The sequence below is a fragment of the Esox lucius genome, chromosome 11 (genome assembly GCF_011004845.1).
Source record: "Esox lucius isolate fEsoLuc1 chromosome 11, fEsoLuc1.pri, whole genome shotgun sequence".
Classification (NCBI taxonomy): Eukaryota; Metazoa; Chordata; class Actinopteri; order Esociformes; family Esocidae; genus Esox; species Esox lucius.
This window is the reverse complement of record NC_047579.1, coordinates 6,910,075-6,916,208: the sequence shown is the minus strand read 5'-3', so window position 1 is coordinate 6,916,208 and position 6,134 is coordinate 6,910,075.

Here is a 6,134-nt window from a genome sequence, read left to right as displayed (position 1 = left end):
CAAGGATAAAATTCAGACAATGCCAATAACAGAATATGGAATACATATTGCCTCATAATTAAAAAACTATTGAATATTCCACAGAGAAAGCAGTGTAGGAAATGTCCAGGAGAATGTGTAGAGTAAGACAAACCTGTCTAATCATGGGGAACAGTGTGCTACATCTAGCAACACAATATTTCCACACCCTCTTTTCCCACAATGCAACTTAATGGATATGAAATACATATTGACTCATACAGAAAAAACTATTCTATACGCCGCGGTGAATGTATTGTAGGACATTTTCAGGAGAGTGGATAGAGTCATTATATGCAAAAGAATCAAGGGGCACTCTGTATTTGCAATTGTTGCTGGTGTTTTACTCCACCCACCCAATTGGCCACAATGCAACTCAATGGATATGAAATACATATTGGCCTATAAAAAAAAAAAACGATTCTATACGCCGCAGTGAATGTATTGTAGGAAATGTTCAGGAGACTCTATAGAATGATTATATGCAAAGAAATCAAGGGGCACTCTGTATTTGCAATTGTTGCTGGTGTTTTACTCCACCCATTCCATTGGCCACATTCCAAATTGCTGAATAGGCTTTAGAGCCATTATTCCTTTTGTTAATGGAGGTGATTATCACCACTTGGTGATTACCTAACAATTCAGTCAACAATCTAATGTTGTTGTCAACGACATATTAACTGGTCATTAGCCTGTTGTACCACCTTTAGAGATGTAGGTGAGTCCAAAAGACCTTTTTACAGTTTTATACCTTTTAGATTAGCAAAATATTTTTTCAACAGAGTCAAATCATAACCAATATCCAACTATTACGTACTAGAATAAGTCAACTTACTAGAAGGATATATGTTATTGCAACTACATTCCAGCCTTAGCTTAATTTGTAAAAATAATATGTATTTGTCCTTATATTGAAAGACACATGTTTTAATTGAGACGTATGAAGGCTTGTATAGTACAGTGAGGAAAAAAAATATTTCATCCCCTGCTGATTTTGTACAAAAGACACCTGTCCACAGGAGCAATCAATCAATCAGATTCCAAATTCTCCACCATGGCCAAGACCAAAGAGCTGTCCAAGCATGTCAGGGACAAGATTGGAGACCTACACAAGGCTGGAATGGGCTACAAGACCATTTGCGATTATTTGCAAATGGAAAAAACACAAAAGAACTGTCAATCTCCCTCGGTCTAGGGCTCCATGCAAGATCTCACTTCGTGGAGTTGCAATGATCAGGAGAACAGTGAGGAATCAGCCCAGAACTACACGGGAGGATCTTGTCAATGATCTCAAGGCAGCTGGGACCATAGTCACCAAGAAAACAATTGGTAACACACTACGCCGTGTAGAACTGAAATCCTGCAGCGACCCCAATGTCCCCCTGCTCAAGAAAGCATATGTACAGGCCTGTCTGAAGTGTGCCATTGAACATCTGAATGATTCAGAGGAGAACTGGGTGAAAGTGTTGTAGTCAGATGAGACCAAAATCGAGCTCTTTGGCATCAACTCAACTGGCCATGTTTGGAGGAGGAGGAATGTTGCCAAAACACCATCCCCATCATCAAACATGGAGGTGGAAACCTTATGTTTTGGGGGTGTTTTTCTGCTAAGGGGACATGACAACTTCACAGCATCAAAGGGACGATGGATGGGGCCATGTACCGTCAAATCATGGGTGAGAACCTCCTTCTCTCAGCCAGGGCATTGAAAATGGGTCTTGGCTGGGTATTCCAGTATGACAATGACCCAAAACACATGGTCAAGGCAACAAAGGAGTGGCTCAAGAAGAAGCACATTAAGGTCCTGGAGTGACCTAGCCAGTCTCCAGACCTTAATCCCATAGAAAATCTGTGAAAGGAGCTGAAGGTTTGAGTTGCCAAATGTCAGCCTCGAAACCTTAATGACTTGGAGAAGATCTGCAAAGAGGAGTTTGAACCCCAGCACAACGAGGTCTAGTTGTATCGATTACCTGTATTTCCTTAAGTGTCCTTGATCAGGGTAGCCATAATTGGCGTCTCAAAATCATTGCTCAAATGAATCTTTTTAGCCACTGCTCATAGGGCCTGGAAGGCCCTGGACGTCTCCAATCCGTAAGTCACATCCAGATCCCATGCTTGGGTTTCATACTCCAGGGCCAGCAGTTCTTGGTAATTGCCTGGGAGATGGATGGGCTGGCTTCAAGGTTGTTACCAGGAATGATCAGACATACTATGACTGGGACGAGGCATCTGGGTAACACCTCCCCACGAACATCTGCCATCAGATGTGAAACTCTAGCTCCAGGAGTGGACATGAAGCCAAAAGCCATGGTAGATCGACCAGTGGAATCAATCTGATTTGGCATGGGGACAATGTTATCCACTAAGGCACGGAGATGAGAATTACCAATGACCAGGACAAATTATAAGGAAAGAAAGTTAGAGATTTATCCCAATAATGATTATTGTTTTAAATATATATATATTTATTTGAAAACATGTGCACATCCTAAAACCTTCATAGTAAATTCTGAATGTGGGCTGTTAGGTTTTATCTAAATACAACTAATATGGGGCATTACAACTCCAAACATACATCAAACAACATACAATATAAAAGATGATGTACTAAATGATAACAAGATAGGGTACACAGTACATATAGTTAATCAAACCAGTTACTCAACTTTCTACCCAAGTTGATCTCCTTCCATCTTGGCTGTCTTATAGTTTATGATGCTTAGGATGGGCATTTTATTACGAATGTGGCCAATTATTTGCAGTCATGACATTCCTGTCATGACTGAAAAGTCAATATTATTTCCAGCTGTCTAGAACGAGAACATTTGCTTGGAGACAAATATATTACAGGACTGCAAAATGTTGGTCCTGGAAGGGCAAAACACTTTTCTGTTTTGTTTCTTAGAGGAAGTTAGCACTCAGACCAACTCAACTGTACTCAGATGGTATCCCCGGTCAAAATAAGTCAGTAATGTGAGAATGAAGACCTGGGTTTTGGCCCTACGCGACCAACATTCAGGGCAGACATATGCTATAAATTTGTTAACATAGAGATGTCCATGATGCTTTAAAGACCTCTCTGGGAATATTGCTATGAATACTTTTTAAGAGTTTTATTGTAAATAATCTAAATAAGCCAATAAGGAGAAGCTGTGTGTATTGATTTTCTGTCTCTACATTTGGCTATAAAAATCCTTAAATCAATCAGAATTTTGCTCAGGCAAATGAAATTAACAACATATGCATACCAACATGAATCAAAAAGCAAAACCAACAAACTGAGAAGAAATTGCCAACCTGATGAAGAAACAAAGCCTCTTAAAAAAATGTAACAGTGATTCAGAACAAATGTAAGCTGATCCAAGCAGAGTCCAAACAAGGACTGTCTGCAAATGGGGTTGGTCCTTCTAACCTGGTTATATATTACAGGCCTATCAAATGAGAGATTTGTGAACGAGATGCTACCTGGCAACTGTAAGGATGATTGGGATAACTATAGAACAAGTTCATTTTATAGTCACTGGACAACACAGACTTTCAACTCCCTCCAAAGATTTTCAATGGGGTTGAGATCTGGTGACTGGCTAGGCCACTCCAGAACCTTGAAATGCTTCTTACGAAACCACTCCTTCGATGCCCGGGCGGTGTGTTTGGGATCACTGTCATGCTGAAAGACCCTGCCATGTTTCATCTTCAATGCCCTTGCTGATGGAAGGAGGTTTTCACTCAAAATCTCACGATACATGGCCCCATTCATTCTTTCCTTTACACGGATCAGTCGTCCTGGTCCCTTTGCAGAAAAACAGCCCCAAAGCATGATGTTTCCACCCCCATGCTTCACAGTAGGTATGGTGTTCTTTGGATGCAACTCAGCATTCTTTCTCCTCCAAACACGAGTTGAGTTTTTACCAAAAAGTTATATTTTGGTTTCATCTGACCATATGACATATTCCCAATCCTCTTCTGGATCATCCACATGCTCTCTAGCAAACCTCAGACGGGCCTGGACATGTACTGGCTTAAGCAGGGGGACCCATCTGGCACTGCAGGATTTGAGTCCCTGGCGGCGTAGTGTGTTACTGATGGTAGCCTTTGTTACTTTGGTCCCAGCTCTCTGCAGGTCATTCACTAGGTCCCCCCGTGTGGTTCTGGGATTTTTGCTCACCGTTCTTGTGATCATTTTGACCCCACGGGGTGAGATCTTGCGTGGAGCCCCGGATTGAGGGAGATTATCAGTGGTCTTGTATGTCTTCCATTTTCTTATAATTGCTCCCACAGTTGATTTCCTCACACCAAGCTGCTTACCTATTGCAGATTCAGTCTTCCCAGCCTGGTGCAGGTCTACAATTTTGTTTCTGGTGTCCTTTGAACACTCTGGTCTTGGCCATAGTGGAGTTTGGAGTGTGACTGTTTGAGGTTGTGGACAGGTGTCTTTTATACTGATAACAAGTTCAAACAGGTGCCATTAATACAGTTAACGAGTGGAGGACAGAGAAGCCTCTTAAAGAAGAAGTTACAGGTCTGTGAGAGCCAGAAATCTTGCTTGTTTGTAGGAGACCAAAAACATATTTTACAGAGGAATTTACCAATAATTTCATTAAAAATCCTACAATGTGATTTTCTGGATTTCTTTTTCTCATTCTGTCTCTCATAGTTGAAGTAAACCTATGATGAAAATTACAGGCCTCTCTCATCTTTTTAAGAGGGATAACTTGCACAATTGGTGGCTGACTAAATACTTTTTTCCCCCACTGTAATTACATGTTGGTGTTTTCAGTAGTAAAAACATTTGGTACTGTTCTGATGGAGCTAAAAACTGGAACAAAAACTTCTTACAGAGAAAGTATGCAAACATAACCTTTCTTTTCAGTATCACCTTCACACATTAAACATTAATTTTATATTATTACAGATAAAATCCTACATCTACATCTCTAAAGGTGATACAGCAGGCTAATGGCCAGTTAATATAAGTAATTGACAACTACATTAGATCATTGACTGAATTGTTAAGTAATCACCAAGTGGTGATACTCACCTCCATTAACAAAAGGAATATTGGATCTAAAGGCTATTCAGCGATTTGGAATGTGGCCAATGGAATGGGTGGAGTAAAACACCAGCAACAATTGCAAATACAGAGTGCCCCTTGATTTCTTTGCGTATAATAATTCTATAGAGTCTCCTGAACATTTCCTACAATACATTCACTGCGGCGTATAGAATAGTTTTTTTTATAGGCCAATATATATTTCATATGCATTGAGTTACATTATGGCCGATGGGGTGGGCGGAGTAAAACACCAGCAACAATTGCAAATACAGAGTGCCCCTTGATTTTTTTGCATATAATTACTCTATCCACCTTCCTTGACATTTCCTACAATACATTCACCGCGGCGTATAGAACAGTTTTTTTTTTATAGGCCAATATGTATTTCATATCCATTGAGTTGCATTGTGGCCAATGGGGTGGGCAGAGTAAAACACCAGCAACAATTGCAAATACAGAGTGCCCCTTGATTTCTTTGCATATAATCATTCTATAGAGTCTCCTGAACATTTCCTACAATACATTCACTGCGGCGTATAGAATCGTTTTTTTTTTTTATAGGCCAATATGTATTTCATATCCATTGAGTTGCATTGTGGTCAATGGGGTGGGCGTAGTAAAACACCAGCAACAATTGCAAATACAGAGTGCCCCTTGATTTCTTTGCATATAATTACTCTATCCACCTTCCTTGACATTTCCTACAATACATTCACTGCGGCGCATAGAATAGTTTTTTCTGTATGAGTCAATATGTATTTCATTTCCATTAAGTTACATTGTGGAAAAAGAGGGTGTGGAAATATTGTGTTGCTAGATGTAGCACACTGTTCCCCATGATTAGACAGGTTTGTCTTACTCTATACATTCTCCTGGACATTTCCTACACGCTTTCTCTGTGGAATATTCAATAGTTTATTAGTTATGAGGCAATATGTATTCCATATTCTGTCATTGGCATTGTCTGAATTTTACCCTTGGAACGTGTTTTAACGCCCACTTTTTTATCGAAATTACTCTTAAATATGATCATATTTGAATTGTTGTCAATGTTTTGAGAGGT